The 14,164-nt window shown below is 46.8% G+C and overlaps 1 protein-coding gene across 2 annotated transcripts in view; it reads right to left on the bottom strand.

Annotated features, from left to right (window-relative positions):
- EGFLAM (EGF like, fibronectin type III and laminin G domains) overlaps nt 1-14,164 on the bottom strand; it is a 699,898-nt gene that overhangs the window by 378,683 nt on the left and 307,051 nt on the right. The window lies entirely within an intron of this gene.

Raw genomic sequence — 14,164 nt, 5'->3', positions numbered from 1 at the left:
GCAGGTTGACCTATTGTGTGAGTTCTTAGTGGCCAAGTGCAATATCTCTCAGTGTCCCTGCTTTACCGGCCTGTTTGTGTAAGTCGTCCATCGCCACTGGCCCAACATCGTATTCTGGTGGTTATGCATTGCAGATGCCCTTAACATTTTGGTATCTCAGTAAATGGGGTAAATAGACCTGGGGAAGCAATGATCTGCCTGACTTTGCCTGGGTCACCAGTAATGACTACGGCTCTGTTTCTTTCGAACCACAGGCATAGAGGCAGCCTAGTCTATACAGAAAAATCAGCAGCCTGCGCTGTTTTGGGACAAGCTTAAGGCCTGGGTGTGTGGGTCATACAGAACATCTTGAAGGTATTTAGGATTGTGAGTTCCACGCTTAAGTCAAGAGATGCTGCTGCCTTTCATCCTTAGCCTTGCTATTCGGAAACAGCTGGTGTAATGTTTTTCGGCAACTCACAGCCATAGTGGCAGCTTAGTCTATACAGGAAAGTCAGCAGCCTGAGCTGTTTTGAGACAGGTGGAAGGCCTGGGTTTGTGTGTCACACTTAACATCTTTAAAGTTATTCTCCCTGTTCCACAGGGAGGCAAGGGAAAGCCCAGAGTGACATGGTCTACCGAGACTTAGCCTGGCTTGCCTCTTCCGCGACCTTTGAAGTTCGTTGGTTTATTGTAGGGAGGGCCAGAGGCTGGCAGTTGTTTGATAGGCACCAGGGCCAGATGACATGGAAGTGCATTGTGTGCTGGAAACTAAGGAGCGGGTCCATCTTAGTAAGCACAATGAGCTGTAAACGTGGTGTCGCTCATAGATGTCCTGTGTGGGGTGAATGATATCTGACGTGAAATGTCCACCTTGGCCACGTCACGGCCCCCCCCCCCAAGATTCAAACTACATGTGGTGTGCCCCCAGGGATACTTTAAATGGGTACACTGCAGTGGAACAAGGTTTATCACATTAGGTCCCAGATGTTGGAACTCCCTACCTCTAGAGACTAGGTCCTCATGAGTTCCCGCAAACTCCAAAAAACCTGGTTGTTGGACAGGTATGTGAGTAACATACCACTCTAGCGGGTTTCAGAGCAGCGCCAGGAAACAAACTTGGTACGTGTGCCCTACAAATTTAGTGTAACATAAATGTTGGTGTGGATTTCATGATCTTTTGGGAGCAGAACAGAATGTGATTATGCACAAAATGATAACTCCGAAAACGGAGCTGGAGGAACCACACAGGAGGTGACACAAGGTGACAGCAAGCCACACTTGTTGGAATAAACAATGAATACGAAGAATTTACACTATTGGGAAATTAATTAAATAAAGCCCACGAGTTTACCAATAGTTTGGACTAATAGTTATAGTTCAAGGCGAGATAAGGTTACCTCATCTTACAAATCATTTCTAAGTAATTTTAGTTCAATGCATCAGTTAATAACATTATCTAACAAACACCATATAACAAGCAATAAACAAACAGTGGATATTTACAGTGCCTGTAATATGTATTTGCACATAGGTTCCTAATTGTTGTGGATAGCATCATATCGTATTAAGGAGGAGAGGAGTGCAAGCCTCCACCTAGGGGGTGGTTGGCTGAATCGGCTGAACTACTTCAAACGGTTCACAGCACTGCACGTGGGAGAGTGGCAATGCCCTGTGCATACTTCACCCGGACACCACAGAATGAGTGTCAATTATCTGTGCATACTTCAACCAGACACCCGGGAATGGCATGCCCTCATCTACATGGTAATATTGAGAGAGCAGAGAGCGACCATACCCCTTGAATATTGCACTTAAACTTTCTAGTAATGAAAAGGGCTTATCACCTTCTGAAATAAGCATGACCAGAGATGTGCTGCTCTCCACTGACATTGGACAGGTTAATGGGCAAGGCTAGCGGAAAAGCCAGATGTATTGGCATGATTTAAGGCGGACGTGACCGAGGTATTGGCAAGATAGAGACACTGCCAATTATGGGTTAGGAACGAAATCATAACTGGGGCTCACAACAAATTATTTGATAGAAATGAGATGTTTCCTGTTCAAGCCACGATGTCGGTGCCACGACTTACCTATAGCACAGCAACACCGGTATAACAAGGACTGTAGGCAAACATATTAACTCCTTTCAGCAGCAATAGAGTCCAAAGCTAGCTGCTATTCAACAAGCAAGGAATTGGATACGCTGTCCCAGTGGAGAGTAAGAAAAGAGTGGGATAACAGCGGGACTAGCACAAGACTCTATCGTCCAATTTAAGGTAACTTAATTTGCAAGTAGAGAGGCTAAAACGAGGAGATGTTGCTAAGATATGGGCCAGTTTGTAGTAAACAATAGACTAATACGATGTGAAAGGAAGCAAATTGAGGTAACCGTGATGTCAGCTTGTGTTTATATACGTAGGTGAAGTGGTTAACTCACACGTTACCTTCACCCTGCTTATTGTGCGGTAGCTGTCGGGCACACAATTCCGGGCCGGGTGGCACCTAATTTGGCCAATTGAGAAAAATCTTAATGGGATTGCAGGTTCATAAGCGCCTACTTCACCAATGCCTTGTTACCAATGCCATATTGCCAGACCGAGAATCAGATTTAGGTGTTGCTCTTCTCGCCCGGCCTTTCCTTGGAGCCAGGGAGGGGGGAAACGTTCACAAATTTGGGTCCTCGAGCTGAGCGATGTATCTTCGGCAGCTCAGTCAGCCAAATTGGCTTTATCCGGAGTCATGAAAAAAGAATCCGTCCATTCAGCAGTTACGCAAAAATGTTCTGGCCTGCTAAAGAAATCATGCAACCCCCGCAGCTGCTATTCAGGAACCATGACGCTATTCTGGCTCCATATGCAGGTGCTGATCTTCCCATAATTACGTTAGGTAGATCTGCAGTGGCATCGCCAAGAAGGCTAGTTACTCCGGTCACGTCTAAGCTGAGCGGCATTGGGGCCAAGAGTCATTCGTTGTTAGTCTGCCCTGGGCTTCTGAGTAATGTTGCAACTTAATGCCGTATATTTACGGTTACAGAACAGGACCCATTAGTCAGCCCACTGAAAGCTGGCTCGCAGGGGCGGGCACCTATAAACAGCGAAGGGAGGAAGGGGGGCTCTGGCAGCGACGGTAGCCTCCCCAGAGCTGTGGCGGAGTTACAGGGCGATCTGGATGCAGACGGGTACAGTAAGGGTACCTCTGCGACAGGCGGTACAGTAAGGGTACCCCTGTCCGGCACAGTAAGGGTGCCCGAGCCAAGGTCCAGGAGCCGAAGGGGGTTCTGGGAAGACCGCGACGGCGCCCCGTTAGTCCTTCGGGCGGTTGGGGGGCCTGACCAACCGGGGGTGTGCCACAACACGCTCCGCCCCTGTCGGAAGGGGCGGGAGTAGGAGACAGATCACGTGACCCAGTGGATGATCTGTAAATAATTATGTGCCACACTGCCGGGCATCGACCCACCGTGTGTGCTGGCTCACCAGGCGGGCGGAGCAGCAAGGGGCTGCCTGCCCTGGATCGCCCGTAAGATAACCCAATTTTATTATCATACTATGTTGTATGAAATAAACCTGCAGCAGTTCTTCACCCACAAATAAAGTGTCAGTGTAATCATTGGGTGACGTCTGTGTATGCGTGTTGACTGAAGCGGATGACGGTGTGGTCACTATGCCGCTGCCCGCGTCCCAAGCAGTGGGACATCAGCAGGGCAGCATGTTAGTGGCCGCCCGTCGGAGCCTTCCCCTTTGCTGCCTCGCGCGCGAGGCTACGCCCACTAAGGTATTACTCCCTATAGTTGGAGCTGGAGGCGGGCCATTGGGGGCGGGGGGCACGGCTTGCCCCCCCCTACTTAGGAGGCCCTCTCGCCCAGTTCCTCCTCTGTTTCCTGTGCGCCGCTCCAGCCTGGACATGCGATTTCCTACCCTTTCCACTTACCCCACGTGTCAGGCACAGCGCTTTATTTGGAAAGTTTTAATGTTTTCTTTTGCGTTGCAGGCGGAGTTACAGGGCGATCTGGATGCAGACGGGTACAGTAAGGGTACCTCTGCGACAGGCGGTACAGTAAGGGTACCCCTGTCCGGCACAGTAAGGGTGCCCGAGCCAAGGTCCAGGAGCCGAAGGGGGTTCTGGGAAGACCGCGACGGCGCCCCGTTAGTCCTTCGGGCGGTTGGGGGGCCTGACCAACCGGGGGTGTGCCACAACACGCTCCGCCCCTGTCGGAAGGGGCGGGAGTAGGAGACAGATCACGTGACCCAGTGGATGATCTGTAAATAATTATGTGCCACACTGCCGGGCATCGACCCACCGTGTGTGCTGGCTCACCAGGCGGGCGGAGCAGCAAGGGGCTGCCTGCCCTGGATCGCCCGTAAGATAACCCAATTTTATTATCATACTATGTTGTATGAAATAAACCTGCAGCAGTTCTTCACCCACAAATAAAGTGTCAGTGTAATCATTGGGTGACGTCTGTGTATGCGTGTTGACTGAAGCGGATGACGGTGTGGTCACTATATAATGTGCCTCGCAGAGTGCAGTGAGGAAAGGCGCTACATCCGAGAACGTTCTCTACACCTTCAAAACTTTAGAACTCGGCGGCCTTTTATGTCCATGAAACACCGACAAGCTCAGATCAAATGATTTGGGGAGGGGCGCGTTTAACACACATGGGGGTGGGCTGTAAAAAGAAGGGGGGGTCTTCTCTGAGGCCACACACAGCTCGCAAAGCAGAACATTTTCAGTAGGTAACATCTTCCAGCCTAAGAACAGCGGCCTAAAACCTCACTGAACCGACTTCAATGTGCTTATTTTGCCCCATAAAAGGGCTAGTTATTAATCCCTGACCATAGCTGTCTAGTGCCCCCTCCAAACAGACTCGATGTCCCGTCCTCTCGTAATGGTGTTTATTTATGGCGGGGCAGTGGGGATGCAGAGATTTCACGGGTCGGGCTCTGAAGACACAACACCTGTTCACACGCGTTAGGATGGCACGGGTGGAGGGAGCCGGGAACAAGTATGTTGTGCGTTCACTGAATGCGTAAAACTGGGCCTACATGTAGAGCTTGGATCCTACTAAAATATTCATGTGATGTACTGCATAGTTCTAAATTCACTCGACCTTTTAAAGATGGAAGACAGAATTTATCCCACCTGTAATTTAAACTGGTTTACTATAGCGCCTACAGAACAATTGCTAATAAAAACTTCACAGTTACCAATGACAGTATGGTACTCGGGAGGATGTAGGCCTGAGCTGCCAATCACAGGATCTGAAGCTGAGACCTGCACGTTGCACAGAGATCTCTACCAATTAGCGCTTACATCGAGGAGCTATCTTACAAGACCAACCCATTCTCCATGCATCAGAAATCCCAGCAGCTCCTCCCCAGTCGCGCTCATAGACTGACTTTTACAGGGCACCGAGCCCCCGCAGAACCCTATAAGTTAAATACCAAAGTCCAGTTAGCCCACTAGCAGAGAGATGTAGAAAGTGCAGCAGCTGCTGAGTGCTGCAGGTCACCCCCGAGTCTATCTAGTCAGAGGAGCCGTGAAAGTCTCTTTTCACACTCCTGGGTCTGAAGGTTCTCACATTCCTGGCGTGAAGTGATCAGCTAACACATGCCATTAACATCGGCTGAGGCAGTGGCTACTCATTAGCTCACGTCAGGCCCAGCCGTCCTCCTGGGAGGGACCATAGTCTCCACTGGGAGGGGGGTTGGGAGACAGTAATGGCAGGCCCAACCTTTACAAGAGCTTTTAACTACCTGCTGGCTGCTCACTCATGTGATCTCTCCCATGTGTGGCCTGAGGTATCACGGATGCTAGCCGGTTATAACTTCGGGACTACGAGTCCCAGGGTGCAAAGGGAAAACAGGGTGCAGAGGGAAAACAGGATTGCATTAGATACTAGTCTAGCACATGCATTCAGAAACGTAGAGGGGACATCAAGATAAACAGTACACTCCCGAGTCACCAATAACATACATTCTAGAATGCCCCTTTGCTCGATGACGTTTGTTTGGCTTTTGAGATACATGACATCATTCACTGGCTAGCCCCTTTAAGATTTCCCCAGGAGTGAATGAATTATTCGATAATGTGGCCTCTTACAGGCGATGTTTGCTTCTCAGTCAACACATCTCTGTATTTTTTCAATTGATACTGTTTTTTTGTTTCTTGTTGTCTGCTCTCAATTTAGTAGTTATGTTTCTAGGTCACTAGAAATATTGTTTGCTTTTCCCCTAATTCTTTGAAAGAAAGAGTATAGCCGTAGGTGGTTGAGGCTCGCTCGCTCGCCACAGTGAAGTACGACAATTGTTTTTCACCTCACCAGCTTCAAATGTCACCAGCCGCCACTGGCTGGATGGCTGGATACTTCCTGGGGTCGACCTTCACCCCCTCTTGGCTGAACACATATCCAAAAAATTCGATGGACTTTTTGAAGAATTGACACTTCTCTTTGTGGAGGGTCACCCCACGATCTGCAAGGCGTTGGAGGGTGGCTCGGAGCCCATGGTGATGGTCCTCGAGTGCTGCCCGGGCTTCACCAAAGCACGTCCCGTGCTCGTCCCTCGCACGTTCCAGGCAGTGGGAGAGTGAGGCTGATTAATTAGGCTGAAGTAGAACAGCTGACGGTCCTGTATGGGATTGTGAACACTGACGTCCCCAGTGGCTATCTAGCATAGCGTCTTTACCCCCGGTAAGATCCTGAATGCCCAGGTGTAATTATAAGGCATGGCTCCTTTCAGCAAAATAAAAACTGGCAAATTCAGAATGCAAGCGACACTCTGCACATCAATCCTACGTAGTAGTAGAATCAGGCTGAGAATGCTTTGCCCGGCCCACAGTGCGTTCCCTTATCTGATCACAAGTGAACATTTTACCCTAATGGAAATGTGAGTGCTAGGGAGAAATCCTGTAAACCTATCTTCAAATGCTTTTAAATTCTATTTCCCTGGTAATTATTCTTCATTAATCATTAAGCTATGTTAACATTCTGTAAATATTTTCCTAACAGTAATGACATGCAAAGGAGATTACTAAAATATGAAATAATGGAGAAACTCAGCGATTGACCCACATGGAATGAATGAATTTGAAGAACTGATGAGTTACCTTTAAGATGAAATTTGCACAACTGGTCCTCACGTTCAACTTTGTGTAAAATTCAAAATGTGCTCCATGAAAGGCTTAAGAACCACAGTTACACCCAAGGTCTGGCCCGGGGAGGGAACTAGAGGCGTTAGGGCACTAGAGAACGGTCAGCCTCCAACCAAAGCTATGAACCACAGAAAGGACCGTCCCTAGTTGTGTCTTAAGAGATGCCCAATTTAGTGGGGGCAAATCACAAAAATTGACGAACTGGCATCACACACCACCAGGTGTCATGCTTCATCATCTGCCAGTCCTCGCCCTCTAAAAACCGCGTTTGATAGAGGGCGGGCATACACCTGAAGACAGGGATGCACTTCTAGACTAAGTGGGGGCCCAAACAAAAAAAGGAGTGAGTGAATTTAAAAACCATCATAGTATACCTGAACAATTTTTATTCTATGGGGTTACTATGTGGGATTAAAATATATAAGTGCGGTGAGTGGGGACCTTATCATCCCGGTCACCGGGGAGGAGGCTGGACGCATGCAGCACTAGGTTTTCTAGAGGGGAGTACGCCTTGAACTAATGTGGCCACAAGGATTTCCCCCCTACCCCTCCCATGGGGCAAATAGGTTTTTCCAATAGGGTTTCTCTAAACAGGTGGCAGCTGGCTATAGGCCTACGCCCCCAGTGGTAAGATTGGAGCCCAATATTTAAGGTCCTGACGAATGCCACGTACCCAAGTGGATAATACAGGCAGAAACATGTTGACCCCCTATTAACAATCACTGATTCACAGCGGCGACGGGATGATAAGGTCCCCACTCACCGCACTTATATATTTTAATCCCACATAGTAACCCCATAGAATAAAAATTGTTCAGGTATACTATGATGGTTTTTAAATTCACTCACTCCTTTTTTTGTTTGGGCCCCCACTTAGTCTAGAAGTGCATCCCTGTCTTCAGGTGTATGCCCGCCCTCTATCAAACGCGGTTTTTAGAGGGCGAGGACTGGCAGATGATGAAGCATGACACCTGGTGGTGTGTGATGCCAGTCCGTCAATTTTTGTGATTTGCCCCCACTAAATTGGGAATCTCTTAAGACACAACTAGGGACGGTCCTTTCTGTGGTTCATACTCCATGAAAGGCTTTCCGTGCATTCCTTAGAACAAATCATGCAATGTTGGCTTTAACACAACACAAATCAATGTGGCTAAGGAGTCAACCACTTTGGTGCATGCTTTTAAAGACAGTAGGGCCTTTTTACAAACTGCATTTTGTAGTGCATTTGTAAGTACAACAATTGTACTACTAATGCATTAAAACAGTTATCTCAAACCACCTTGCGATGGTCTACACCTCCACCTTTCTTACATTGCATGTGCGCAGATCTACACACATGTAAATATACATTTTGCTAGTAAATGTGAGAAGGACATGGGTAGTGGCTGGAAAAGGCTGGACATTGGAGAATACTTACTAGTAAATGGGGAGGCTGGGTGTTAAGAAAGAATTAGGGAGATGTTAAGGGAGGTTTAAGCAGGGGCATGCACCTACCCACAAAAAAATAAGCCCAGTAACTATAGCCAAAAAGGACGCAAACACTCATAAATGTACACCAGCTCAGAGCTGGAGTAAGTCCAGCACCACACATGGCCAACCATTGGTACTAAAATATTCTCCTATAGAAAAAATGGAGGCAGGGACTTAACATAAAAGCCCATAGGTTTGGCTAACACTGATTACCTATGTTTTATTTATGTTCTTGGTTTGGGTATGTAAGTGTTCCACTACACACAGACAGCCTGAGCCATAGAAAATTCTGAATTATATAGTGAATAATTGATGATTCAATATTACAATAAGGTACTGATATCTATCTTGTCTCTCGGTAGCCATTACAGCCCTTGGAAGTTCAGTGTCCGTACAGTAGTGATAGCCAGCGTCTCTGTTTTTTCTCTTATCCTAATTTGCTTTCCCAAGGTCCGCGGTTAACCAACACATTGTTGTGTAATGTTGGCTGAGGATACGGAGAAGTGCATAAGCAATGATCTCTTTGTTGGACTCAGGCTACAAGGATAATGCTTTCTGACACATACCTTCTAAATTACTTTCTCACTGTTTATCCTTTTAACCATCACTGACTAATACCCTTAATCTAACTTGGGGCCAGATGTACTAACATTGTGATTAGCGATTCCCAAAATGCGATTTTCTCCAAATTGCAATTAGGAAATCACTATTCCTAATGCATTAATCTTTTATTTTTAAATTTGTGAGTCCTAGTGGGTCGTAGATCGACCTACCTCATGAACATTAATAAGGTAGGTTGCAGGTTGCGATCTATTAGGAACGGTAGCCATCACAGGGATGGTAAGCTGCTGGGGTCATGAAGCAACATGCCTGTGATTGCTTTTTAAATAAAGCAATCTTTTTTTTAATGCTGCCTACTTTCCTTAAAGGAAAATGGTTTCAATTTCCACCAAAGAAATGTCAGTGAGACCACTGCTTGCTCTTAAAATATATATATATTTTTAACTTTCTTAAAGGGAAAGGGGTCCATTTACAAATGGCTTACCACCTCCTTTAAAGCGGTGGTAAAATATTACTGTTTTCAACCGAAATACGGCCGCAAAACATTAATACACACCACTGCAATTTGGTAATTGGAAGGAATGCTCTAAAAAAGCCCCTTCCAAATATGAATCGGTATTTGGTTATAAACCCGAATTGCGATTCGATAACATGTTACTAAATTGCAATTTGGGTTTGATACATCAGAAAAAGCCTTTTTGACGAGGCAAAAGGACCAATTTTGTGAATAGGAGCATTTGCAGCAGCAAAAAGGCTTCGCACATCTGGCCCTTGCTGCACTAAACTATTTACTATTTAATAACTGTTCTCATCAGTATGCTTGCTTTTGCAAGCAACAAATATCTTTTTTCCTGCTCTGTTTATAAATTTACTTTCAAACTACTAATGTCTCTTTTTTTCCACATTCATCATAAATTTGATTGTGTTATGTAAATTATTCACCCTATCATGCTGATCACTCTACATTATTTAAAATCTGGGGTTCAACTGGTACAATTCCATCATCAAAACATTACCATTGCTTATAGGTCCTATAGTAGTCACAGAGGATTCAATACAGCTGAAGAAAATATCTCAAATAAATAAAAAGAGTGCAATTTTAATTGTAAAGTAATTCGAATTTCCATGTTGTTGCCAGATGTGAGAAGAAAAGGACAGAAAAGGAGAGTGCTAAAAGTGAAATAAAAATGGCCAGAAAAAAATGTTCAAGGTGGAAAACATGAAGCAAATAAAAAAGAAATACATATTAATTATGAAACAAACAAAGGTAAGGAAAGGAAAAGAGAAATCATGCTATGTAATTATTTTGTGATCTAAACTGACTTTTACCCACGTTGTATATTAGCGTTGTGAAGGTGAGGTAAGAAGGATGGTGAAGGCTAACCAACTGCCTCCCTGTAACCTATGCTATATAGTCATCTAAATGTATAGGAAAACCTATGGACCGGTCTTAGGGGAAACAGGCAAAAAAGAGCAAGGGAAGTAAGACAGCCAAACACACAAATGGTAGTGGGGGAACACTCCAGCTTTTCAGAGTGCTGGTGTCTGCCGACTCTGTGGTTGAGAAACTGGAGTCGGTTTCACAGAAAGGTAACATAGAGGCCTTCATAGGAAGCTAAACAAAGAATGAAAGAGCAGCAAAAAAGTCTGCAAGTATTTAGCAAACGATTAACCCGAAAGGGAATAAATGAAGTGCAAGAAAGGTACAGTGAGGGATGAGCTACGTGGACAAACTCAAGGCAGCATAGAAAGCCTGCAAAATTACTCCTACTGGTAGGAAACTATTTAGTTTTGAAGCATGAATCCTTTTCTGGGTGAACATGCTGTGCATTGATTACGTAGCAGTATTTGCCTCCTTCGGGAGGATAGGTTGAAATGTGTTGTAGCACTCTCTGTTCCACCTATGCTTTTTTCTTTATTTGGACACCCACATAGTAGTTTTTCGTGAAGATGCATGTGGATGACCATGTAGATGCCGCTAATGGGTATGTTTGCCAGGGATGCTAGCGTTGCAACTTTCTTTCCTGTTGAGCGTGCTTTGACTTGTGAAGGCAAAGTTTCACCTTCTGTTGTTTAGCAGGTTTGTATTGTCTCTACTCTCCACCGTGCAATGGTCCCTTTCGTTACTGGCCTGAGGAAGGAGACGAAGAGCTGGTTACTCTTTCTTATTGCCTTTGGCACTTGTATATAGTACAAGAGTGCTCTCTGCACGTCCAGGGTGTGGAGTGCCCTTTCAGCCTGTTACTTGGGTTCTTGGAAGAAGGGCGGTAATTGGATGCTCTGGTAGACGTGGAATTATAAAACTATCTTTGGTAGAACCTGCGGGTTTGTTCTTAGTACAACATTATCTTTATGGATTTGAAGACAGGGTTCTAGTATGGTGAGTTCGTGTAGCTCATTTATCCTACACAGCAAAATGATTGCTATTAAGAAGGCAGTTTTTAGGGTCAGGAACCTGCATGGGTTCAAATTGTTCTGTCATCAGTTGTGTAAGTACTATGTTAAGGATCTAAATTGGTGCTGGTGCCGATCTAGGTGTTGCCACCCTTTTTGACCCTTTCAGAAATCTTTTTACCACTGGTAGTGTGAAGAAGCTGTTTCTTGTTGTACCTCTAGTGTATGTGACAATGGCAACCAAGTGGATCTTTAATAACGCTTAGGTCAGGCCGTTGTATAGTAGGTGATTGAGGTATGTAAGCACCGTACTGTACTCTGTCCTTGCTTCTGTCTTCTCATGGCCTATGCACCAGTGAATGTATCTGGCCACTTGGCTGTATAGCACTTCAATGTGTTCAGCTTTCTTGCCTCCCTAAGGATTTCTATCGTCCTGGGAGGGAGCTGAAGGTGCCCAAATTCTAGGTCTTCAAGAGCTACAGGGTAGGTTGAGTGTGTATGAATCTGAGTGGCGTACTCTGCCATCTTGCATTGTTACCAGGTTCTGCGTTGCACTTATGGGTATGATCTGACATCTCTGGCAGGTCCAATTACCATGTCTGTCTGGACCACTGTGCGGCGATAAGTATGAGTGAGTATGAGTGAAATCCTTGACTGTCTTGCCTTGTCCAATATCCTCAGGATCAGGGGAATTGGTGGAAAGGTGTATTCAAATCTCCCTGATCAGTCTTTTAATAGGGCATTCCCTTTGGATTAGTAGTACTTTCACCTACAGGTGCGGGGATGATTGTTCATGGTTTATGGTGAAGCTGAGCCGTTGTAGCGTGGTGATGACTATTTGAATGTCTTGGTGGTACTTTTGCCTCGAGTTTGCCTTTACCAGCCAGTCGTCCAAGTACAGGTAGACTTGTATTACCCGTCTTCTCAGTTGTGCAGCTACTCCTGCTGGGCATTTTGTGAAAACCCTTGGTGCAGATTTTATGACAAAGAGTAGCTCTCTGAACTGGTAGTTTACCTTGACAAATCTGAGGTACCGTTTGTATCTTTAGTTCATTGGTAGGTGTGCGTAGGCATCCTGTAGGTCACGGGTGCCATGTAATCTCCCTTCCTTAGGAGCAGGATCACTTCTTGTAGAAATGTAATTCTCTTTTGCCCTCACCTGCTCGAGGTATGCTCCCTTCCTGCTTTGCTGCCTGCCTGCCTGTGGCATTGAGTGCTCCGGCCCCCTCCCACCACCAGACTCCACATGGAATACAGTTCCCAGCAGCCCCGGAAGTGGCGCATGCTGGTCTGCACTTTTTGCACAGCCCGACGCCAGATAAAGACATCAGTGGCTAGGCCACCTCTCTTATGCCTGACCCCCAGCTTAAGGTACTGCACCACTGTCCCTGTGCTGCCTGCTGTCCCTGCATCACCTGCTGTCCCTGCACAACCTGCTACTCCTTTGCCACCTGCTGTCCATGCACCACCTGCTGTCCCTGCACCGCCTGCTGTCCCTGCACCGCCTGCCTTCCCTGTGCTGCCTGCTGTCCCTGCACTGCTTGCTGTCCCTGCTCTGCCTGCTGTCCCTGCGCTACCTACTGTCCCTTTGCCACCTGCTGTTCCTGTCCCTGACCACCTACTGTCGCTGCGTTGCCTGCTGTCCCCATCCCCGCAGTCCGTTCTAGGCCTCCGCTCAACGCCCAGGTCCAACAGACCCACTAGGACCACCTACCAGGACCACCAATGGAGACTGCTGCAAGGCCGCACAGTAGACACGTGTGGCTGGCTTGCTGCCAACGCAACACCGATTGACAATTGCTTGCGCCAGGACCCTCTTCCCCCACCCCACCTGACGATACACTGCCAAGCAACTCCTGGATCCCAGACGCGAAACCAACAGCTACGTCTCCTCCTCCCAACGATCCACCAAAGGACCCTTCACCTGCTGACACTACCACTTCTCCTGGGACACAACCCATGAAAGATCCCACACAACTACTGTCCACAAGACCAAGAACACCCCACAAGCACTCCATTGCATCCTTCTCAATGCCCGCTCGCTCTGTAAACATGCCTTGGAAATCTAGGACGCCATCACCACCCTCTCCAAGAACGTTACCTTCATTACCAAAACCTGGCTCAACCCCTTCTCGACCCCCGAAATCACCACCGCCACTCCAGAAAACTACAAGATGATACACCAAGACTGCACCAACAAACAAGGAGGAGGCATCGCCATCATCTCCAAAGAAACCATCCGATGCACCATTACCAATGATGACCCCATGCCTCTCATGGAACACTTCAACTTCCTACTACAAACTGATGCGAGGACCATGATAAGAGGCACCTTCACCTACAGACCCACAGGATCCCGAGCAACGCTCTGCTATGCCATCTCCAATCTCATTGTCCCCCTAGCAATTGACTCTCACCACTATGTCCTATTCGGCGACCTCAACTTCTGCATCGACAACCCAAACAATACCAACTCTATCACCCTCCTGGAGAACCTAGAAAACATCGGCCTCACCCAACTGGTCCCTGAAACCAGGCACAAAGCAGGACACATACTATATGCCTTTTTTACTTCCAGCGACAGAATCAAATTCAGCCACACCACAGA

This window comes from Triturus cristatus, chromosome 2_1, assembly GCF_964204655.1.
Source record: "Triturus cristatus chromosome 2_1, aTriCri1.1, whole genome shotgun sequence".
Classification (NCBI taxonomy): domain Eukaryota; kingdom Metazoa; phylum Chordata; class Amphibia; order Caudata; family Salamandridae; genus Triturus; species Triturus cristatus.
The sequence above is the reverse complement of the archived record's forward strand: the minus strand, read 5'-3'. Positions and strand labels throughout refer to the sequence as shown.